The sequence below is a fragment of the Amblyomma americanum genome, chromosome 1 (genome assembly GCF_052857255.1).
Source record: "Amblyomma americanum isolate KBUSLIRL-KWMA chromosome 1, ASM5285725v1, whole genome shotgun sequence".
NCBI classification, from domain to species: domain Eukaryota; kingdom Metazoa; phylum Arthropoda; class Arachnida; order Ixodida; family Ixodidae; genus Amblyomma; species Amblyomma americanum.
Window position 1 is genome coordinate 296,166,762 of NC_135497.1, and position 24,637 is coordinate 296,191,398.

The following is a 24,637-nucleotide window of genomic DNA, read 5'->3' on the forward strand; positions in this document are numbered from 1 at the left end:
CATTAAGGCTTTGAGGATACGCCACGTTCTTGCTGTGCTTAGGGTGCCGATTAGCGAGCTGCTAAACTGTTGTCAGCTCTGTCTTGCAAGTTGCGTTGCGTACTCCTCTGCCTCTTTGGTGATTTCTGCAATCTTCCTCTTTAGTTTCCTGTTTAGTCTCTGCTTTTTTCACCTTTTGCTGAGTCCACGTTTTGCCTCCCATAGCCTGAGGAGCCGTGAATCCACCTCCGGTGTTTGTTCCGTTCTGTCCACTTCTTGAGTGTATCTCTGCTGTATGTCTTTCAGCTGCCTGCACCAATCTTCTATGGAGGCTATCCCCCCTTCCATTTGCTTGCAGTCCTTTCGGAAGGCGTTCCAGTCTATTATTCGGGTTGTTCCAATCTTGCGCTTGTCGTTTTCTGCTGACACATTCGTTCTTAATATATAATGGTCGCTTCCCAGGTTCTTCAGCAGATTTTCCCACGTGGCCTGCCTTGCTCCTCTGACGTACGTGAGATCTGGGCATGTGTCGGGGCTAACGCTGTTCCTCAGGCGCGTTGGATGATTTTCATCCGTTAGTAGGGTGCAATTCGTGGTGTCAGCTGTCTCGCTGACCTGTGCCCCCTTTTTGTGCAATTCGTCTATTTCCCACCACGCTTCATTCCAAACTTTCAAACTTAGCGCCACGCGTTGGCTTCGCCCACACTTCCGGTCACGTGGCACTAAATTTTTGGCGTTTCAAATTTGGCGCCACTTTTGCACTGACCACGGCCACTTTTTGCACATTTTTGGCTTTAATTAATTAACTATTCATCCTATCGTCACCAAATTTTGTGCGCCGTATTCTCACATCATCCTCCTTCGATTATAGCCACTTTTTAGACGTTCTCTCTTTCTAGTTCCCAACAATGGCTGCGGACACGTTTTGATGACACGAAGCAGCCGACATAGCCCCAGTAAAGCTTTTACTTTAATGAAATGTTTTTTCTCAAATGTGCCTTACTGAGAAATGATCACACTTTACACATTTACTCTTTAAAACGCTGAACTGTTCTAAGGTATGGGTGACGTATCATGACATGTGAACAATTCATGCCAGGGATCAGCTGCAACATTTAAGGAGCCCGCACGGTCTTTGATATGCTCAAAGACGATTTCAGTCAACTGCCTTTGGATGACACAGCCCACGTGACACCAGTAACAGAAAAACAAATAGAAATCTTGTCGCGTCTTTTTTTGCTTTCAGAACATTTGCGTCTCTCAGGTACAGTGGCCTCCCGTCGAAAAAACAGCACTCAAAGACAGGAAAGCAAGCGGAGGGGGAATGCTGGAGAAAGGGGGGGGGGAGGGTAAGGAAGAAGGCCGACAAACACACGCGCTACAAAATAAACCGCACATAAACTGGCGCGTGTTTCTCTGATAAGGAAGCTCGGGTTCCCACAGAGCAGGCTTGTTTAGTCTGGAAGCGGCGCCCTATAGCAATATATGTGCATATGTGTGTCTGGGTGCCCGGATGAGGCGATTTGGTATGTCTGCACGCGCACGTTGCTGCGCAGATAGGCTGGCGCTTTGTGGAGGGCTTCTTGCTCGGTAGGGCGAACATGTAAAAATTTTGGCGCACCAACGCCTGATAAAAAAGTGCAATAGTTACAGAAGCAGAGCTTCTATTCTTTTCGACTTTCGTCCACATCGACGTAATCCTAGCGTCGCGTTCGTTGGACTTCGGGGTGCAACTATGAGGCAGTGAAGCTTAGAAAGAAGGAGTTTGCTTTCGCCGCCAACTTCACTGTCACCGACGGAAACTGAACAGCGCTCGCGGAGACTCGAGGGAGAAAAAGGGCACAGGCACAACGCTCATTATCATCTCAAAATTTTCATTGCTGCTGCGCACTACATAGCAAGAGAAGCATAAAAGTGGGAGTGGGTGAAATTACAAAACAACGCAACAAAGATATTAAAAACAAAATGTGTAACACAGAACACTTGATTTTGAGATACACAATCAACGGACGCGACACCTGAAGAGAACGTTTATTACTGGCATGTGTCACGCTAACGACGGCAATTAACGATTCAGTGCTCAGTGACCCCAAAGAGAATCGCCCATAAACCATTCCACCTATTAACAAACATCTACCGATATTACTCACAGTTGTCGCAGTTAGCCTGTACTATTTAGAAGAAAATGGTCTGCATTGCCAGTGGGCATAAATTCTAACAGTATTTTACTACCGTATGCAATTTTGCGGACGACGCCGATGACGTTGTTGACAATTTTCATTCAATCAATCAATTTATCAGTCAGTGTTTATTAAAGCGCCCAGAAACAACAGGTCGGTTTGGTGATCCACACTTATCTCAAAAACAAAAAGTAAACAAGGATAAAAAGTGCAAGCAGGTGGTCGTGTACAACTCAATGATGAGACAACCCTTTTCACATTGAAACGTAACGATTAATAAGCTTTAAGTGAAGTGAAAAGCTTGACACAAGAGTGAACATACACAGCAGTAGTAACTCAAGCGATTTCCAGTAAGCAAAACAAATGGTATTCAATGGAATTTAAATTGTAAAGAATAGTGAAAAGAGCACAGATATATCGCAGATTTAAAAGGAAGACGGCCCGCTGAGATAATTACGGCACGATAATCGTGGCGACCACTCTGGAGAAGTCTCGAAGGCGTATTATAGAGTCCAGGCAGGGAATATCAAAGCGTCTTCAAAAGGAGCTTCCATAGGAGTACCAAAGTGACTTAGAAGAATGTTACACAAGGGTTGTCAAGTGGGCCCAGAAGCGTCTACACAGTTACTCTGCAGAGAGAGAGAGAGAGAGAGAGAGAGAAGGTAAGGATACATTTGAAAAATAAAAGGGAATCGCGAAAATCACCTCCCAGTATGCGATCATTTTATTCCTTAAGAGAAAACCCGCACCCGCCGCGGTGGCTCAGTGGTTAGGGCGCTCGACTGCTGATCTGGAGTTCTCGGGTTCGAACCCGACCGCGGCGGCCGCGTTTCGGTGGAGGCGAAACGCAAAAGGCGCGCGTGTGCTATGCGACGTCAGTGCACGTTAAAGGCCACCAGGTGGTCGAAATTATTCCGGAGCCCTCCACTACGGCACCCCTTCCTTCCTTCTCTTATGCCCTCCCCATCCTTTACGGCGCGGTTCAGGTGTCGCCCGATATGTGAGACATATACTGCGCCATTTCCTTCCTGAAAAACAACAACAAAAGCAAAATCTCGCACCACCCGCATGGAATTGTTGCGGGGGATACAAATCTTTGTAAAATAAGTCCGCAGTGTTCAGGCTCACCACTTTCCGTGGCAGTGAATTGCGTTCACTAATGGTACGCACAAAGAAACAATGGCGAAGAATGTTTGTCGTACCGATATATGGTTAGATCTTTTGGGAGAGGTCACCTCGGGCAGTTGCATAATGCAGGGGTGCAAACAGGATGAGGATGAAGTCCCTGTTTGGTTACGATAAAGTGAGCGAAAGTTTTAAACGGGGAGCCCTGCGGCGTGAACTCACTCAAACCCAGCCCCGTTCCTTCTTCACGTCGCTAATGCTAAGTAAGTGGTCGTGCAGGCCAAGAGCACATCGGGCAGCAGCAGATTGGATACGTTCAAGCACATATGCATCAACATTGTAAACTGGGTCCCACACATAACAGTCATATTAAAAAATGGGCCTATCGAACGCTTTATACGCCGCCTCTCTAACTTCTTTGCTAACATGTTTTATTGCATTGAAGAAAGCTGACGGAACTACCTGCTTTACCAGCTACGCAATTATGCACCGATCATGTACTATCCTCAGAAAAAGCAATACCGGCGATAATTATGCGTAGTTTCTGACTTAATAATTTCGCCGGTTATGGAATACTAATATTGAAGTTTGTTTTCTTTGAAATATATGTGGACATATTCTTTAGCAATTAGAGACATCCTTTTGGAGCAACACCAGATCTGAATTACGCCTGAGGTCATCCATGAGCTGTGTGGAATATGGTTCACACTGCACACACTGGTGTCTAAAAACAATAGTTCACGAAATGACACATTTCAGACATAATCCCTCCAGGAATGTGGTTAAATAAAAAAAAATTGGCGGTGGTTTAGCTCTGGTTAAACCTGGAGTGACGCGATAGGTACAGCTGGTCGAGTGGAGCTTGCTCAGTTGAATTGCAAAGTCTGTCTTTCGCCCGCTCCGTTTCTCTGGGCGTTCCTTCTTAATCTTCGTCCCACTTGACACGGCGCATGCGCACAGCTGTTGCAGCTCGGTTTTGCGGCAGCAGGAGCTGCTCCGCACCACGTGGCCATCCACGGCGCCGTGCCGCCGGCAGCTGCTCCGCACCACCAACCACGTGACACGTGGCGGCGCAGCCACGGCGCCGCCACGCAGGAGGATCGAAATGGTACTGTAATGTAGCTATCGCTACAGAAAACTGGAGGGGGTAAGATCTGCCTTAAGGGTATGGCGCGATGGCTTTACTGGGTTAATGCCCATATATGCGGAACTGGTCATTCTCTACTTTACATTCATAGGTGGTGGGAAATCCTCATACCACTCCTGGTGCAGTGGTGAAGCGCTCAAGCTATGCGCCACTGTCCCGGCAGGTTCTCTAACAGCCACCGGTGGGTCTTGTGCAACCCAGGTTGCTCTTCCCGAGCGACCAATCATTAATTCAAATGCCACCTTGCACGGTGGGCAGTGTGCTCACAATCCATCCGGTGGGCAGGTTGTGATGACGTCACAAGGTCACGTGACTTGGGTGGCCCACCTGGGTTGCTTCTCTGGCGATTTTTCGCTCACGCTGCGGCCGCCACCGCCGACAGCAACGACGACGACGCAGTGTGGCGTCCACATAGAGAAGTTTGATAGCCTAAATATCAACACAGACGTGCGGAAACGGACTGAGGATTGCTCAATTTATGGCACAGACCCTAAACAAGCTTTTCACACGCTCTGAAAGTGTGCCCGCTGTTGTGTAGACTTGGAGCCGAGTGGACAGCTTTGGACTGACTTGCGGTGTGAGGGCACGGGTTTCCCCTTTTCTTCCAACCTTTGTGCTGTGCTGCCGACTTTTATTTTTCTCTGCCTGGGGTTTTAGAAAACATGTTACGATTGTTACTAAAAATCACAGTAAAATTTTCGAGGCGGCAGTGAAGGAATGTTTTGAACCCCTCTGACCAAAAAACAAAAAATGGTTGCCTGCTTCAGATTTAGATTCATGCAGTCTCTACATTGTAGTATGGGTGTTTCAGGTCTCTTGTCAGTATTGGGGGGGTCCTCAGACCCACATGACTTTAAGCACTGATGAGGTCAAATTTGTAACTTCGGGAGGCGGCCACCAGTTGAGACGGTGCGGTAAATAAACTGAAGGAAAATATGATTACGTCCCTATTTTACGGGAATGCTTGTCGTGGTCACTAGTTTTAGCATCTCAACTCTCGTTTGTACAAAAAATTGGAGCGGCAAAATTTTGGTGCAGCATTCCTTAACTAGAAGAAAGGATTGCTTTGCCACCTTGCACTAGGAAAAAGAGATATAAGGATATAGAAGGGAAAAGGGGGAAAGGCTGCGCTAGAAATAAAAAGTGTATCGCGCTGGCACGGCGCCCTCAGGAAACGAAGCAGGCCTTTAAAGGTAGAGCATTTTACGCACGACCCGTAGAAGGTCCCTATTTTTCTCGTGTTTATTGAAACTTCAGTCTTTGCCTTGTTGAGTCCGCCGAGATGAAGTTGCAGGTTAAGGCAATATTGGGCATGCTCGTGTTTATTTCACTTCGTCTGAACTCGCTTGGTATAAAAGCGAAAAGCAGTTAAATGCATCAGCAATTCATTTTGCCAAGACAACGTGCAGCCCTGTCAACTGAGGTTCGTTCACCAAGTGTTTTGCGAGATGATTTCTTTTATCGTGATATCTTTAGTGGGAATTCGTTTAAGCTGCTCTTGATAACGCTAAGGCCGTGTTTCTTGCTATCATAAATAAGTTTTTAAACCTGAGTTAATTGGGTGACGCATACACCGCTGACACGTCGAATTCTTTTCACGAATAACTGCAAAGACATCATCGGCTAGCCACTTAATAATACCCTAGTTTCGTTGCCCAATTGTAACGTTACTCGTTTCTGCTTACTCAGCTTACTGATATATATTATTTACGACTAACAAAAATGTATCATAAATGGACCTGAATTGGAGTAGATATAAAGAATTCCAGTTGAATGCAGCTATCATTTCAGGAAATTCTGGTTTTGCATTTACACCTTCATTATTAGCTATTACGTTAGAGGCATTCACTCAATAGAAACAGGCATGATCCAGACAAGCCAATATCAAATAATAACCGAAAAGTACCTCTCGCGTTGGAAAAATCACAGCAGATGCTCATTCATGATCAGCTAGAAGGTTCAAGCAGGACTAAGCAGCGGCTTCCTTAGGTTTCTAAATATCAATATTAACACTCCATTAATGAGCACATTACTAGAGCCAGTAACCCATTCACAACTGCACTTCGATTCGTCGAGATGTGAAACAGTCTCATAAGGTGCTCGATAAATAGCACTTAACAACAGAATGATATGATTAGTTTTCATTCTAACAGAAATAGACTCCAGGAAAGAAAAATTCAGAGACTTCCGAAACACTCTACTCTCTTTTCTAAAACCTACGATTCCTCCGCCCCTCCTGGTATATACCTCGTAGTAAATATACGCTAAAGCCTTTACGTTGAAACTGGCTGGTATCATGTGCTTGAGTGTAATTTTAGTAATCAACGGGCGGGAAACGTAATCTTCAACATCATTTGCATAAAATGCATTTCTAGTTGCTCCTCATATTTCCAGACTTGACTTTTCATGCATAATTGAAAAAAAGGGCAAAGGTAGTTGAATACTGAGCTCCGGTAATCGGCACGATGAGCGCAACAACACAGGCAGGCTGTCATGGCCCAAACAAGGACGCCAGCGTTATTTGAAGTGGTAATAAGCTGTAGCGAAGCCGCTCCCGCTTTCTTGGCAAAAACTCTCTCAACGTCACTTCGGGGTACAAGCGAACTTGTGCCCAAATTGTTTCGTCTTTGTCCGCACATATCAGAAAGGCCATCTATTCTTTTGCGTCGGATTCACAATATAAAAGAGCCACTTCCGGTGGAAAAATGGACGAGTGTTCACGCCTGGAGGCGATCCATGTATCTCGCGCGGACGAAAAAAAAATTAAACTAATTTTCAGGGCTTTGTCACTTTTTTACCGTAACGCAGTGCCATTCACAACATGATGCGCGTAGAACTCCCGTATTTTTAAAGCCTCAGCAATGTTGGTCATTGCAGAACGCAGGTTTTCGATCACGGCGACGGGTAAGTTACGTAAGCCATGAATTTACAGATTAGCTTAACGGCTGCATTGAAGCTGAAGTCAGTGAGCTCGGAATGCAGCACCTGTTGAACACATATGGTTGCTTGGAACCTAGCCACGTGCGCTGTTAACATTATGGTCCGAATTCCGAAGTGCTCCATTGTTGCGGTGCTGTATCACATTCTTCACTGACGATTGCAGATTTTATTTATTTTATTTACAGTAAACCCTGCAGCGCCGAAGCATTATAGCAGGGGAGTGGGTGCAACATTAAAGTGACGAGTAGGTGAATATAATCACACCAAAAGGGAGGGAGGACAAAGGAGCAATAGTAGAACAGAAAAAACACAAGAAACAAAACAAAAACATTCATACGCTTAAGGACAAAGCGCACAGTCAATGGCTTAAAAGAACAGTGCAATTAGACTAAAAAATACATCTCGGGGAGCACCCACAACTTCAACCGACAACTTATTCTATTCAAAATACTGTGGGGGAAAAATACATCATTTAGCTTGTTTTGCGGGTAATTTCGCGTATTTTGAAACTGCGGTCTCTTGTGTTTAAAACCTAATGGGGGGTTTGAGGTATGTAACCTTGTCAATGCCTGTCGAGTCAGTGTATATCGCATGCAGTAGTTTCAGGTGGTGCTTCTGGCGTCTTATGTGTAGCGGTTCTAGTCCGACGTGTTTCCTTATTTCTGTAACGCTTAAGTGTCCGGAGTACTGCCTTGATATGAATCTGGCAGCGCGGTTTTGTATGGCTTCTATTTTATCACTCAGGTACAGCTGGTGGGGATCGCATAATGCGGACGCATATTCTAATTGCGGCCTTACCAGCGGCTTATATGCTGTAATTTTAAGAATCTGAGGGGCAGTCATAAGGGTTCGTGTAAGTAGGTTAAGAATTTTCTCAGCTTTTTTTTACAGTCGTGTCAATATGGCTATAAAAGGACCTATCTGCCGTTAAAATAACGCCCAAATACTTAACCACATTTACCTGTCTGAGTATGGAATCACCCAATTTTTAGGTGGGTTGACTAGTGATTTTAGATTCAGTTAATGTTACCTGGTTACATTTGCCTGCATACAGGCTAAGTTCCAAGTTTTGGCACCAGGAGGCTATACTGTTAGGCCTTGCCGGAGTGCATCTAAATCATGTTGATTGCAAATGGCTCTGTAAACAACGCAGTCGTCTGCAAATAGTCTCATTTGTGAGAAAATGTTTGAAGCGATATCATAGATGGAAATTAAAAAGAGTAGCAGCACAGAGCCCTGCGGCACTCCCGAGGTGATATGAGCAGAACTAGAATTCTTGTCACCAATAACTACGCTTTGTGTTCTGTCGTTCAGTATATATAGTCTTCAATAACCTTGATGACTTTTGTATCCAAGTTAAGAGCACTCATTTTGTGTATTAACAGATCATGTGATACGGAATCAAAGGCTTTGCGATAATCAAGAAAGACTGCATCAGTACGCATTCTTTTTGCAGCAGTATCCGCAAGCTCATGAAATAGAGTCAGCTGAGTGGTGCAGCTCACGCCTTTGCGGAAACCATGCTTATTTGGAAAGAAAAAAATTGCTTCCTTCTAAGTGTCTAATTATATTGCTATAAAGAATGTGCTCAAAAATTTTACATCTGGAACAAAGTGAAATTGCCCTATAGTTAGTTACGGAGTATTTGGAACCGCTTTTAAACACTGGTACTGCATACGCTTTTTTCCAATCTTCAGTGAGTATGCCAATTTCGAGGCTTTTCAGGATATGATTCGTAAGTATTGAGATATAATGAAAGAACAGGCTTTGAGTATCTTCGGAGAGACTCCGTCTGGACCAGTTGCCTTGGCTTTATTAATAGAAGTGAGCCACTTCCTGATACCCTCCAGTGCAATCGTAATGGGAGGCATTACATTTGGCACACTGGAAGTAGTGCTTGGAAAAGTATTCCTTTTTTTTTTCTTTTTTATCAATACGGATTGAAAGTTCTTGTGAAACAGTCCGCTTTGGAGCTGCTTTCGGATCGTCGGCTTCGTCATTTAACCCCACCACCTCTTCGTGTATTGACCACAGAGCGAACAGGCTGCCTACCTCACCACGCAGCGCAAGCAGTAAGTGGATGTTTTGCTTGATAAAAGCCGAAATATTGATTGTTCCACAGAAAGACCACAGCCCGTCGCCATAACGGAGTCATCAACCCACTCTGAGCTGGGTGTTGGCAGCGCGTAATTTTCCCGACTCCTCCTCTTCCCGCCTGATTGCTCACATTCGCAGGCATCGTGCTTGCTGGTTATCATAACATTAAACGTCTCATCTGAAATCACAAATCAACAAGAAATCACAAAATGATATGAGGCGCTCCACAATGTATAGAACTCATGACACTCCCATCCCTCAGGGGCGGACCTGAATTTGCGGCAGAGTTGTTTGTGCCGCTCATTCATCAACGAGAGTGAGCAAGATGACATCAAAGGTGCAAATATAGTTTCACGGCACTGCAGCCGGTGGCGTACCAATGCTAGTAGCAGCGAGGAGTATTCCAATAACCTGCCATCGAAGTACAGCGCGGGTTGAGTCGTGGTCCAGAGGATCGCTGCCGTCTGCGTAGGGGCGTTGCTCAGCCGTCGCTTATATTCCATACCGAGGCACAGCTGCCCGGCGCGGTGGCTAGTCGAGTGCCATTCGTTATGTGTAGCCTCCATAGGACTGGACAGAACTAGAAGTAATGGATTTTTACATCCCAACGCAGCAGTGTGGGCTATGAGTCACGCCCTATATAGCGCAAGGATGCGGATTTATTTTGACCTCGTGGAGTTTTTCAGCGTGCCCGAAAATCTCGCTACACGGGCGTTTTTACATTTCGCCTGCATCAAAAATGCGGCCTCCGGGACCGAATTCGGTGCCACTTCCCCGTGTCCAGCAACTTAATGCTACGACCACCTAGCCACCGGCAGTCTTCGGGAGTGGTTTGTGGCTGTCTCAGCCACAGAGTAAGTACCACTTAAAGGAAGCGAAGCGTAATCAAGTGCAGCCGAGAGTCAGCTCAAATTTGTCGGCACGGGACGCGACTGACGCAAGAAGGGGGCAGTAGGGGATTACTGGAAAAAGCCCCAGTCCTGTGCGGGAGTTAAAGCAGGTGATGATGATGGTCATGGCTGATAACCACCGTACAGCTGCGCATCAGCTACTTTTGTGGTAGCTGCGGCAGGGTGCAGAAGGAAGCGATCAACGGGCTGCTGTGTGAGACAGGCTTGCGGCGTCCAGCAAGACTCACTGCTGAACACAGTATGCAGGGTTAGCGATGATGAGTCGGCTTATTGTAAGGAAACAGGAAAAGTGATTATAAAATTAGTAGTAAGTTGTCCGCTCCTTATACACCAGCAGAATGCTGCGGTGCTCATGAAATGCGCAGTTACGTGCATTTATATTATGACTGTATATGTTGCATGATTAGGCGTATAGGACACCACTAGAGAATATAGGCATTAAACCATCTCAAGCGACTGCCCTCACTCTCAAATGGCCCCAGTTTCGTAGCGGTGGCTGTCGCGTGAAAAATGCTTTGAGAACATTGAGCGCGCGAAAAGTACAGCTGCGGTGGCTTGGGCGCGTGCTTTGAGTGTTCCGCTTGGCGGCCCACATTCACTGGCCGCTGGTGCAGCGCGCCTGGGCTGGCGCAGCCGCAGCGACTCCAGCATAAGCGCTGGCCTAGTGCGCTGTACTTTTCCGTAAGTTGAGCTCTTTCGCTGACTCTTGGCGCCCTGCAGCTTCAAAGCTAATCGTTACTTCTGTACGTAGTAATTAGTTGATAAGAACGTGCGCTCCTCATTGCCCAAGTTGACCGGATGGAACACCATTAAAGTTTCATTATCGCGAAATAAACCAGCGTGTACTTAAGCCTCCGCTCGTGTTTAGTGAAGCTTCCTCCCCAGGCGAGGATTCATTAAAGGAGAGCTTAGAGGTCTGCCTGATTAATGAAGGTCGGTACTGATGCTAAGCGTAGGAGAAAAGGGTAACGAAAGGGGAGCAGGTGATTATGACGAGAGCAGCTAAGATGATGCGCAAAGACGGACAAGTGTAAGGGTCGAGGTACCCAACTGAAAGATCCAGGCGAAGCCAGAAGAGTAGTGAGTCGAAAAAGGAAGTCACAATAAACTATATCATTAAGGATTCTGTGTGAGAACCGCAGGTGAGCTCGCGCTTGCCGGATTCTAAAGGCTAGAAGATCGAAAAAGTCTGGCATGGCGCGCGTACAGGTAAAGGTTGCCACGGAAAAAGCGGCATTTAGAACACGTACAAACCTAAATTATTTCTGTAGCTGTTATATTTATTGGTTATTTATTAAAGAATGCAAGCTTTTGTTTAAGGTCTTAGGCAGGTCTGTATAACACACGAGAACAAGCAAGCAGTGCACAGTATGTGAAAAAAGTAACGTGAGAAATAATCGAAAGCAAAGAAGAGGAATAATGACACATACGCTTTTCGTCTATAGACCAGGTACAAATTATGCTAGAAAATAACACTTATACATTTGCATACTCCTTTTAACGAGGAATAAATAGACCTAAAAAAACTGGAACAAAGCAAAACAGGTTTTATCTGAACACGGCAGAGGAAAACTTTCTCAGTTGGGTCATTCCATGCCAAACGCGCCAGACTTGGCGTACGATCCTCCCCAATTTCGTCCAGAAAATTTATAGATCTATCTCGCACTCTACTGAGGGATTTCCCACAGGATTAAAAAAATTCGGTCATATAACAGCTCTTTTAATTTTCCAGGCGAGTGCAAAACTAATTCCTATTAAAAATATTACGAAAAATTGGTTTTTCTTCCTACGCTCAAAAAATTTCCTTGAACAATGCAGAAGCATTGTACTTTAATAGGCCAAGATCAAACTACCAGCAGAAAATGGGCCAACGCGAATTCTCTTTACTGCGCCATGTTTATTCAGCTGATGCGATTAGACTTACACGCAGCTAGCCATGGCTAAGTCGACCTATCTTTATCTTTTCCGCTGGTCCACAGACGTGTTATTGCCACAACAGAGCACACGGACTGTATTTATCTGTTAACTAATTGCTGCAGCACACTTACCATCAGAAGTGGCGCCCCGGAAAATAATCTCCTAGCTGTCAGTTATATATGCCGAAAAACATGACCAGATTTACTATACGAACGCGCGAACACAGCATCCGCATTCGATTGTGTTACCCAACCTCGCTGGTCGAAGGCGTATACAGATATTCAGCTCGAATCTTCACTTAATCAGGAAAGAAGCAAATTGTTGCTTCTGCTCTCAGGATCCACCTGGATATACTCTGATCAACTTCGCTGAGCGTAATTACAATGCTATTAGCTTAAAATTAGCCGCATTTTGTATTTTCACTTGTAACACCTCAGTATGGAATATAGTGCTGAATACGCGGAGAGTCGCACTTTCTTGTGACTTCGGAATTTATTTTCATTCATTTATTAATGCGTTAACATTTGTAGGGTCTGCGCAAGCTGAAATGGTGGCCGCCGTCACGCGTGACATAGGACGTCATCACGACCTGTCCACCGGTGCAGGTGGCAACCTGGGTCCCACCAGCCAGACCAGTGGCTGCGCTTGAAACAGCCGCCTGCCGGGGCAGTGGCGCATCGCTTAACCGATGCACCACTCCGCCAGGAGTGGAATGAGCACTACCAGCGATCTGTGATGCAAAGTAGAGAATGACCAATTCCGCATATACGGGCATTGACCCATTAACGCTATCTTTAAGGCGGAGCTACAACAGAATCAGCAGCAACCGGAAACGCTAACGCATTCAAACGTTCCACCGAGGATGGCATAAAAGATTTTTTTGCGTGTGTCTTCTATTCCCGTTCAATTATTTTTACCTAGTAGTACATGTGCCAGACAACATATAAGTGCTTTTGATTGCTCACGAATTTCGCTTACCTTTCTGAAAAAAAAAATGTAAAAAAGGTACTTTTTACGCTAAAATAAAGAACCAAAAGTGTGTAAAACATTTCCTGCTGACAGTTTATACTTGGCTGATACTGAAATACAATGCTTCTACATCATTCAGGAAAAATTTAGAGCGGAAAAACGCGGTCACCTCACCAACAGTACCTAATTAATTCCCTAGAGCGCGTACAAAATCGTGCCGCTCGCTTCATTTCTCGCAACTATTGCCGACATTCCAGTATAACTAACATTAAGGCTTCGTTATCCCTTCCATCCTTAGAATCTCGCAGAACAATAGCACTTATCTGCCTCTTCCATAAAATTGTTTACAGCCATCATTCCTTCACACTACCCCTTACAAAACCGGCCCGCACATCTCACCGATTGCATAATCACCTCAGTTTTAAGCGCCTTTCGGGAAGGACCACTGCATTCAACTCATCAGCCCTGCCCCGTGCAATCATTTATTGGAATAGTCTTCCTGATAACATTGTTCACATCTCAGATCATGTTATTTTCAAAGAAAAAATAAGTAGCATTTTCTTCTGAAGTGTGTTCTGTAGTGCGTTTTTCAATTTAGTTTTTCAATTTAGTTCTATTTTCTGGTTGGTTGCTTGTTCTTTGTATAACGATGTTAAAATAACCATGTTCTACTTGCTTCTTTTTCCCACCCCAGTTATGTAACCCCCCTCACATAATACTCCAGTCGGAGCCCGTGAGGTATTTGAATAAATAAATAAATAAATAAATAAATAAATAAATAAATAAATAAATAAATAAATAAATTTTTTGTAAATTTGTAATGACACCTACCTTTGCGCTCGTCTGAAAAATTCAAAGGTTTGTCACATGACTGGAATATTTTTTCTCCCAAAAATGTCGAGGGAATTTACTGTCGATAGTTCGATAGAGCCATATATTTTGTGGAAGAAATTGCGGAGGGCCCAGCGCAACGTCTGGTGCATTTGGCATTGAATTATTCAGCTATGAAGTATATTTGAGCAGGTTAGAAAATCATTGGAGCGACGGGCATTCCAGGCCCAATATCAGGGGTTTGAAAAAAAAATTGCCAATTTTTTGCCCATTTTTGCATCGTGTGTGGTGCCAAATATTACCGATTAAATGCACATTTTTTTCAGCGCCCAGCGAATTATGATAGAGAAAATCCAGGAATTTCAACCAATCTCGACAAAAGCCTAATTGCAGTGCGTCTAGCTACGCTTATTTCACAAGAAGGCTCAGTGATGTGCGCCAGCTGTAGGAATTGCACGCCCGCCGCGCAATTTCATTACTCTGTGGTACTTCCCAGGTAAACTTCCGGCCTTTTGCTTCGGTGGTGAAGCGCCGTACCACTGCGGATACAAGGGCCTCAAAGTCACAGCCAGGCGCCGCATCAAGTATGAAAAGGTAGTCATCCACATACCTCATGACTGAGAACAGCTGTCGCCGCCCAAGCTGCTAGAAATCCGTTTTTTTTGCACGGCAGACAGGTTCATGTCACATAGCACAGGTGCGACAGAGGACCCAATGCACATCCCCTCTTTCTGCACATAGAGTTTGTTTTTAAGGAAGATAGCTTTGGAATTGAGGTAAAATTCAAGGAAGATGATAAAGTTGTCCGCGCTTAGACTGGTGGAGCTCTGGAAGCTTATATCGCTGGTGGATTCAATCTTCTACTGGACAGCTTGTAGGAGTTGGCCGTGTGTAACATAGTGGTAAAGGTATTCCACGTCTATGGAAAAAGCTGTCTTGTCAGAGTTGAGGCTCTGGAGGGCTGTGACTGCTTCCATGGAACTTTTGACCAGGAAAGGGTCTTCAAGGGACAGGCGCCTCAGCTGCTGCTGCAGAAACGTACTCACTGCGGCCTGCCATGTTCCCTTTTCCGGCACAGTTGTCCTCAGTGGGAATTCTGGCTTGTGCGTTTTGCCCGTGTTTTACCGTGTGCTCTGTCCTGTTGTCACGCCTCTTTTCTTCCATATTTTTCGCGCAAGTATAGTCGATTTATTGCAGTCTCTTGCTTAACTATGTATACGACCGACTTGCCCAACACCGTGCACTCTTGAACTAAGTGACTGTTGGAGTAGAATTGACATTTTAGCTAGTTCGTATAGCATTTGGTGCATTATTTCCTCATTTACTGTCACTGAGTACTTCAACTTGCGATAAGGATTTGTTAAAGGGAGGATAAAAGGAAATATCAAAACAGGCAAGACGAAAAGATTACACCTCGGGAGCACTACCGATGTTTTAGTGCGTGGAAAAGCGGCTGCTTTGGTGAGAAAATCGGTAATGAATGTCCGGACACCATTCCAGATTCATACCACCTGTGAAAATGAGCAGAGTTACGTCATTTCCATGACGCATTTGCAATGCAGCTCTCCGAACAATCACAGGATCCACTTGCGAAGAAAGGAAACGCGGTCCGGAAACCGGAAGAGGCAGATGCTCTTCTCTAAATCGCGAGCGGATGTGTCTCGTTGCAACGCACGCGTACGGTAGAAAGAGGCTGGTGGGAGCGAAATAAATCACATGAAGTCATTGAGGGCAGCCGCAGAGAGCAGAGCAAACTGCTGATCGGGCTCAAGCTCGTTTACATCGCCGACAACGATGCGAGCGGGCGGCCTTCGGTGCGTTGTGTGGTGGTGCGGTTTCGTGACGTGTACACGTAAGCTTCGATGGATCCTCAAATGCATGGGATCTGCAGTCGCGCTCTGATGTATTTCATCTCAGTGAAAAATTGCGCGCCCATTGATAATCAAACGGCGCGCTGTGCTGTCGATTAGCAGGTGTTTTTTGACTAGCTATGCAGTATGATCGCAGACGACCCTTGTGATTGACTCTGCTGTGGCTGTTGCGATTTCGGCGTTCGCGAATTGCTTCCCATAACAGATTCCCAAGAAGCGTGCAGACGCTACATGGTATGAAGAATCAACAAGAAAGCACTAAGGATTCTCTTGAAAACGCAGCGAACCAACGAAAAGATCCAACATAGGATCTACTGGGTACCGAGACACGCCGGAGTCGAAGGCAATCTGAAGGCGGACAAGCTAGCTCGCGAGCTTACTATCCGAGCTGGTGCGTCAAAAGCCTCGGATGGCCTGGAGATAACGGTAGAGCTCACGTACGCAGTTATCCTCAACCTCATCAAAGGCAGAAGACGCAAATATCCCCAGCCACATCCTCTGCTAACACAATATGAAGCGACATGTTGGAGAAGACTCCAAACAGGAGCCTTCCACAACCTTCACATTCTACATAAGATGTAGGCGGAGCAGTATAGGGATACATGTCCGTGGTGCGGGGCAACCCCCACGCTGTATCATATCACATGGGAATGCCTACACAATGTAGCTTTCCGAGGTAACAAAGAGCCAAATGCGGAGCAGCGGGAGGACCGGCTAACCAGCGGCCAGCTCAAGGTCCAAAGAGACCTAGTGAGCCACGCATGCCAGATGGCCAGGGACAGTGGTGCCTTGGACTAGGGGCGCCAACCACGCTCAGCCTGGAAGACATCGGTAATCTTCGGGCGAGCAGCAAGACTCCTTTATTAGAGCAATAAAGTTTATTCACTCACTCACTCATTCCTGTGAGCTGTAAGAGGAAAAGTCAGGGTACGTTTCTCCCAACTCTAGTCTGCCGTCTATAGCTGTCGGCAGGGAGTGCACGCAGAACAGACATCAGCTGTTTGAACGTTTTCTCGCGAAGGAGCGCGTGCCGTTAATACCAATTTAGCTGCATATCGCAGCACTCGATTGAAAGGTGCAAAAATACGGCCTTGCGTGCGGGCGCCTCACGTACTGCGTACATGACGTCCCGCACTGATTTTTTTTTTTTTTGTAATGAGCCAAACGTGGGGTGATGGTGCATGCATGCGGTATACATCTCAGGTATTTTTCAGCGTACCTCTGCATATCCACATTTCCACTGCGCAGAAAACGTGCGCCCGCATCGCGCTTCACACGTTGTCGACGTGCATGTTTGCGCGTCTGCATGAGCGCGTACTAAGAAAAAACAAAGAACTGTGGGAACGCTTCAGTAACTTTAAAAGCGGAATGCGACAGCATTAGATTTCACATCGGTCGCAGCTTTGTTGCAACTTTTGTGCGTATTAAAGTCAGTTATTTTCAACTTTCAGTCCATCAACCGCCTTATTCGGACTGCTAGCTGAAGTAGCGGGTATCCGTTATGCTCTGACGATGCCGACATTTGCATATATCGCATTTATTTTCTGATTTTTGGTTTCGATTCTCTATCTACGTTGCTGTCTAGAAACTGGGTTGCTCACAACCCGGTTAGCAGGTTGTGACGACGTCACTAGGTCACGTAATCTTTCTCGACCAATCATTAAATTGATTGGTACTTGCTACGATGCGCAGGTTGCTCACACAATCCGGAGGCCAGGTTGCTACCTGCCGCGGTGGGAAAGTTGTGATGACGTCGTAAGGTCACGTGACCTCTAGACCAATCAGCGAACATCGTGACACCGGAAAGTGACAGGGTTTTGTGGTGACAACTACGCTATCACATTGTGGACAGACACTGCAATTTAAGAACGTCCGCAGCCTGCACTACGTAGCCGATTACACGGCTGAAGTGAGAATGAAATCGCTTCATCGGCCGCCTTGCAAGCAGAACAGAGCGTGAATGCCGTTGAGCGCTTGTGGTTCTCAGTTTGCTGTGTACAGTATCCACACGCAGCCAGATGTGCACAGAAGAAGAGGCGAAAAATTCAGTGCTTTATTTTTTTGCTTCTAGCCTTTAATTATATCCGTCGTCTGTTCTGCGCTGTTTTAATATGAGATCGTTCGCAATTTTTTTTTTGCTACACTCGCCGCGCTGCTCTGCTCGTATTTGGACGGTAATTGCTCACTGATGGCGAAATAGCGTTCCTCGAGAGAGAGCTTGAATGCGTCACCAGTCGCAGCGATACGAATCTGTGCGTGGCGGCGCCACGGGTACTTCGCTTTTACGCAATTTTCTGGCTTATAAAAGCTTTGTTTCCGGTAAAAACGGCATATTTGCTATCACATGACGCTAACCCATCAGTCTAGCGTGACTTAATATTTCCCTTTAGAGTCCCTTTAAATAAGTTGAAACTATTTTGACCTTATACCCCCCTCCCCTCCATTTTATTCTGCGTGTCGCATGAGAAACATCCGGTTCGGCATACTTTCTTAGTATCTATCTTTGGCAGTAATGGCAAACACCTTGTTTAACCACAGGGAACTACTGGCAGGTCAGTTATTACACGAACTGAAACTAAGTCTCATACCCTCACCATCTGTGACAACACAACAAAATAACGGGCTGAAAGTCTTCGCCATGTTAGCTTTATCTGTCACAGTTTCATCACTTAGACAAAAACCTTAACCTTAACGGTTTCTTTTTGTCAAGAAATCCTGCCAAATCTTTGCCAGGGACGAAAGTAGAAAACTCTTGAGAAACTTCACGGCGATAATTATTCATAAATGCACTATGAAGGCATGCTTTGGCATTCTCGACGCTAGTTCACATTTATCAGCGGCGGTTTTCTTTCTTTTTTTTTGTCCTTCGTCCTGGGCGTAGAATCTGCTTCCATTCCAGGCATTCGCTCGTTGTTAATTTAAGCTCCTGGGAACGAAGTTCGCAACGCCCATCAAGAAAAGGTTCTTTAGACGTGTCGTTCGCGGGGCACGCACCTGACTCTAGAATTCGGGTGGGTGTCTTTACCAATGACCGAAGGAGGCGAAATGCTACAGGCCCGTGTACTGTGAAATATCAGTGCATGTTAAAGAACCACAGGTGGTCGAAATTCCCGGAGCCCTCCAGCACGGCGTCCCTCATAGCCTGAGTCGCTTCGGTACGTTAAACCCCATAAGCTATAAGCCAAGTCTTTATCAACTACGTTATACGCAGTAGCGAAACCATCGCCTAGCTAGTGCATCACGCATTAAAGAAATCACTTGTGCCAGAGCACTGGAATTCACGAGTCATCAAAAAGGACACTACCACTGTTTAGGGGGCGGTGGAATCAGTCTAGGATAAAGCCACACCATTTTTGGTGCAATTTGGTGAGGACGCGTTAAACCGCAGGTGTGTCGGGCTGTCCTGTCACCATCAGCGTTTCTTAAAACATGATCGCCAAGCTCTATTTCACACAAAACAGACACAATCTAACCGGGGAAACTTTAGGCATACCCGGGAGGTCCTAAAAAACGAGAACAAGTTTAAAAATTAAGCAACGGCTGAATCATATTGGTGGCATAAAACTGCAGCAGTAATGTTGATTTCGAGGCGTATAGAGCGCGCAAGATTACTAAAATAATTTCTCAGTTTTTTAATCGCTGGATATAAGCGAAAATTGTCAGTTAAGAGACAGTTGAGATTAGAAGAATCAATTAATGACGGCAACCTGCGCGAGGGTGGCTTTATCGTTAGAAAGCGTTTCTTCGTTAACGGAGTATGCGGTAATGAAGTATTCCTAGTAATGATGCATATGACATCACCATACTAGGATGATCATGCAGTATTCGTCATTGACCAGGAAATAATTTATAATCGAATTTATTCTATAGCACTGTTTCTGCTTCAAGAGCCGAGCTATGTCTTGGAGGACACAACTCAAGAAAGAACGGAACACAAGGAGAAGGAGGACGACAGGACGGAAGCATGGTAACAAACCAACTCGCCCAACAGCAAGTGTTGCTTATGTATATGAGATGTGGCTGTGACGTTGAAGTTCAGTATAGGTTACGTGATGCGCAAAAACTGTGATATAATAGCTGCTCTGTCGTTTTAATTCACTACAGTGCTTAGGCCAGTCTGCCTCAAGAGCAGGAATGACAAAGTATGAAGAAGCCGAGATTATATTGCAGCTTTCTTAAGCTTCACGAGACCTGCACTACACCTTGAAGTCACAGTCATCGCTCGGCTGTTGAAACCGAAGCAGTAGGAGTTAGGTACCTAAATTTGAAATTGTTTGCCGTTCGAAGGAGAATACCACGTAGCGATCCATGCACTAACGTCTTACGCATCACTAAAAATAAGAACACACTTTGCCAAAAAAATTGGTCTATACTCTTTTTAAGCGCGTGAAATATGAAAACTCTGCAGCAGCAGCGGGTATTAGAACCTTCCGAGCCTGATTTCGCTCACTAATTTTGCCACTTCCAAGGCAAGCACAAGTTCGCGCAGCCACAATCTCTACCAGCACGCACGACCTTCCGCAGTTTTTTGTCCCTGCGCGGTAAAGAGCGCTTTTTTTCGTGCCAAGCTGTCGTTTAAGAAATTCCGCTTTTTGTAGCCTTTTGTTTGTTTGTTCAGCGCTCCTAAAATTACTGGCTGTAACAAGACCCGCAGTTTAAAGAATCAGATCAGTAAGAAGTAAGAAAATAACTTTTTTTTTGTCCCTTGGCTCACGCTACTAAGAGCGCCATGTATGGCTTACGTTAGCAATGCGCAGGGCGAGGAATTTTTTTAATGATTCTTAGCTAATGGGGCATCAGTTCGATGCCAGAGAATCATCCAGGCTGACGAAGCGGCGATAGCTTTGGCGATGGTTTCCAGGAAGGTTTCGTGTATAATTACGGTCTTCCAGACTGCATGTCGTAACTATACAAGAGGAAGGATGGTAAATACGCAAACAAAATACTCAGAACTAAAGAAGTACTTTAAATCCAATCATATGGAGTCCAGGACACTCTTGGGTATGTTGGAAACGAAGGCGCTCACGCCGCTGCCCACTCGCAATTACCCCGGGTCCGCCAACATTCGCAGGAACATAATTATTCGGAACCACTATTCAGCTGCAAGGATTTACTCCAAAATTTAAGATTAACGAAGAAAGTATACGCCGAACCATGCAAAAATCTTAAGAAAGCAAGGGGTCATTTTAAGCAAATCGCAATCGAATACTTATATAAATATTGTCAAAGTCAGCTATATGTTTCCAAATTCGTACGATCCGCATTGCGCCTTCTGCGGTGAGGTGGCTCACTTATTCCATGTGGTATGGGCATGCCAGAAAAACCCAGCTATACCAAAAATAAGTAACCCAAGAACTGAGGGTTTGGAGGCGGCGCAGTCCAGCTCACATTCGTAGCACCAGCTTTCGCTGGTGAACCGAGCAAGAGTGGCGACAGAAGTCGATGGACTCCTGGAGTCAGGGCGCACCCAAACATTTTATGCACTAAAGGTTTTCTCTCTCTCTCTGCTCTTAGCACCGAGGGCGAGCAGTGCTCCGGAAGTGATGAGCTGGGCGTTCTCGGCAACACTATACTGTTATTGTTGATGTTGGCCTCTAATGTTGTGTCAAATTTACGCCGAGGTCTCTCACTTCGTTTTCTCAGACAAAAGAATATCGCCTACAAATGCGAGTGGAGATGATAAATTGCATTTTGCGGTGAGAAGATATCACATTTGTTTTGTCGGATCACCTTTCTCTTCTTATTTTTGCTCCAGATAAAGACAGCAAGTATGCCTTCTTGGAGCACGTTACGAACACGAAATATCGAATTCCTTTCCTTGTATCGTGGGCGTGAAGAAGAAGAAAGGAAAATGCAGAGCTCGGGCTGATCACAGGCTTTGCTCAACAGCAACAGCGACTTCGTCAATAAAAACGAAAATGAGAAAAGGGCCCCGTCGAGAGATGCAGGGCACGCTGCCATTTGCTTCATTGGTGAAGGGAAGCTGGCTGGCCGTTTAAGGACACCCAGGAAAGACGGTTGCACTGATTAACGCACAATACTGAGGCTAATGTCGCGTCGACGCCGAAGTGCAAAAGTTTCTCAAGCAATATGGAATGCTTAACCTCTAAGGTAGCAGTACGCCATGAGTACATTCAAAGGCAGCGATTTAAGCCTCACTCATGAAGTTGAAGAGGTTCGTGATTGTAGACAGAACCAATCTACGCTGATTTGTAAAAACAAATAGATTTCATCGAGCTTAGCTCTGGATGACAGATTGCGGTGGAGGCCTGACTCAAACAGCTCACAGACGAGTTAGTATTGTGAACATCAGTTTTGATGCATGACTAGAAAGCATTTTAGCACCTTTTTGAAAAAAAGACAAAAAAGTGGCAGTTTCTATGAATGTATAAAAAGCAATTTTAAACAGCCGCAAATATATGCTGGAAAACGTTTTTATCATAGTTTCGTCCAGGAGCACAGAACTCACAGCATTAGGCAGAGGGCAATGCGTCACGATCGGATACCGAGCAGAAGTGATCGGCGAGGAAGACGGCAACAAGACGGCAACGCAACCTCATCGCCGCACCTCGAGAGGGCCAGAAAGTTTGCGGTCTGGTGTGCAAGCAATACGTATAGGAAAACTATTTAATACGCGTGGAAGCACTACGCGTAAACAATGCAGTCACACGTAAGCAGTCTGAAGTGTCTCTGCAGAATTTTTTTTACTGATTGTCTAGTTTACTTCAGATACTCCGACAGACAACGGGTTTTTTTTCGAGAATGCGAGCATTAGTGCTAGCGCACTAAACATTGGTAGTTAAGCGCCAGTCCTGTCGTTACTGTGTCGCTCGTCTTTTTCGCGCTGCATGCTTACATAATTCCACATGTATAGCCGGCTATAGCTCACGCCAAGGTCTTAGCTGATAGAGCAGATATACCGGCCAGTGTACCGGCGGCATTCCGTCTTTGTGCTGACCTGGCCATTGACGTCAGACGGGTCATAGGCCGATGTCCAGTTCAAAGCGGACAAGTCGTCATGTAAAGTCTCACTCACAGTCTCCTGCGCGTGAGAGCGAAATGAGATTACAATTTTGAGCTGGAGGGCAGAAATGGTAAGGGGAGAGGGATGAGTGACTTGCCCGACGGAACAAACTGTACTGACAAAAACGCTGAACTGGCGTTAGGTGTCAGCGCTGGGAAAAAAACTTGATCTCATCGTCGTCAACAACAATCATCGTTCATCAAGATGCAGTGGCGTGCACCCCTTTTACCACCCACCGTCAGCTGAGCAGACGGAAAGGATACAGAAGCGCCGACAAAGATAAATGACAACCGCAGACGTTAGGTCGAGCGCGGCTGCCCTGTTTTTCGAGCTGTTTCGAAGCAGATAACAAGAAACGGCTGCCCGAAAGCCTGGCGTGTGGGACTACCTGTTACGGCTGCCGTGACGTCTTGCGGACCGCACGGGAAGTGTGCCTGCGATAGCCTCCAAAACGAGGCGCGGACGCGTGCCGTATCTCGTTATCGGACGAATGGGCGGCGCCTTGGCCTCGGCTGCAGTGTCTATTGGCCCGCGCTCGCGCCACATGCCCCGGGCACATTGCGGTGCCGCCGCCATCTCCTTCACAGCGCTGCTCCACGCGCACTAGGTACCCACTGCTGCGCGCACCTGCGGACTGCTGCTCCGGACAGGTACGTGGACCCTACGACGCCCATCGTTCCCACCGACCACGAGTAGCGTTGGGGATGCTCACCTCTTTGGCGCCGTTTTTTCACGAGTTCTTCCCAGATGCACAATGCCGGACATTGTGCTTTTCGACCGATATCATTAACATTGGTGACTGACGCTACTCCTGCCTCGGATTAAACAATTATTAACGGAAATTCAAAAATCAGCTGTCAAAAAACTTCCGAATTCGTTGGTGGCTGATGTAAGCTTGGGCATGAGCATCTCATAATTCGGTTCGTATAGCGCTCGTGCTCATACAGACGTCCCATAGAGGGCTCGAACGGCGTACTGGTGAGTAATTTATTAGAGGCCTATAGGACTGTAAAGAGCAATTTATCATGCACACACATTCGCATGGATCGTGGTTTACTTCTCATGTCTCAAAAAGCTGTAGAGAGCCCGGCGGACAGCGACCAACGTCACACGCCAAAGATAGAGCGTGCCATTCAATCACTCTAGACATGCGTGTGGACATCTGCACCTCTTCGAATATAAGCAGCAAAACTGAGATGGATGCTTTCTCATAGAAAAACATTTGTGGAACCCCCCCCCCCCCTCCCAAAGTGAGTAACGGTGCAAAGAATTCGCGGCGCTCCTTTTGAAAGCAATCAAAGAGGAAAGTTAAGTAGTTGATGCTGAGTGGCCGCTTGAGACATTGTGACCAGGGAGAAAAAACAAAATGGGCAGCGAAAAACGAAACCAACGGTGCAAACAGCGTGTGTCCCGTCGGTTTCTTTTTTCGCTGTCCGTTGTGTGTTTTAGCACTAGTTACAATCTCGCAGCCGGTCCTTTTGGGTGGGGGAAGTTCTGTAGATCTGTTGCGTTTTACGCTGTCGATTTCCTGCTGAGTGTGCATCGGGCTTCTTGACCAGTCTGTTCACTATTCAGATATGCCGCGCTTATTTTGCCCGTGAAGCCCCATGCCTACTGCAGTTCAAACACAGCGTAGCAGTGAAGGG

General features: G+C 45.9%; 1 protein-coding gene and 1 non-coding gene across 3 annotated transcripts in view; both read left to right on the top strand.

Annotated features, from left to right (window-relative positions):
* Nucleotides 1-2,910: 2,910 nt before the first annotated feature.
* TRNAS-GCU (transfer RNA serine (anticodon GCU)) lies at nt 2,911-2,982 on the top strand. The gene has a single exon. It is a non-coding gene; the product is annotated as a tRNA-Ser (tRNA).
* Nucleotides 2,983-23,484: 20,502 nt separating this feature from the next.
* The window catches only part of LOC144115262 (histidine ammonia-lyase-like), a 55,920-nt gene continuing 54,767 nt past the window's right edge, over nt 23,485-24,637 (top strand). The window contains exon 1 of one of the 2 annotated variants that reach the window (XM_077649566.1): nt 23,485-23,641. The gene's annotated coding sequence lies outside the window, so the exon portion shown is untranslated. The remainder of the gene's footprint in view (nt 23,642-24,637) is intronic. The other variant, XM_077649565.1, reaches the window with a different exon arrangement.